The sequence below is a fragment of the Pteropus vampyrus genome, unplaced genomic scaffold (genome assembly GCF_000151845.1).
Source record: "Pteropus vampyrus isolate Shadow unplaced genomic scaffold, Pvam_2.0 Scaffold57, whole genome shotgun sequence".
NCBI lineage: Eukaryota > Metazoa > Chordata > Mammalia > Chiroptera > Pteropodidae > Pteropus > Pteropus vampyrus.
Genome location: NW_011888838.1, coordinates 7,392,050 through 7,392,349, shown reverse-complemented (window position 1 = coordinate 7,392,349; position 300 = coordinate 7,392,050).

Here is a 300-nt window from a genome sequence, read left to right as displayed (position 1 = left end):
CTCTGTTTATTCCATTTAATATACTTCTCATTTCAGCTAATGTGTTCTTCATTTCTGACTGGTTCCCTTTCATAATTTCCATTTCCATTTTTATGGTTTTTTTTTATCTCTTTGTTGAAGTTCTCACTGAATTTATCTACACTTCCTCTAAGTTCATTGATCATCTTTCTAACCAATGTTTTGAACTCTGTTAGAATGTTTTGAAGCATCTGTTAGATTGCTTGACTCCATTATTTCTGGATCTCTGTTCTGTTCTCTCATATAGTTTCTGCTTCTTTGTCTTCCCATTTTGGCTACCTT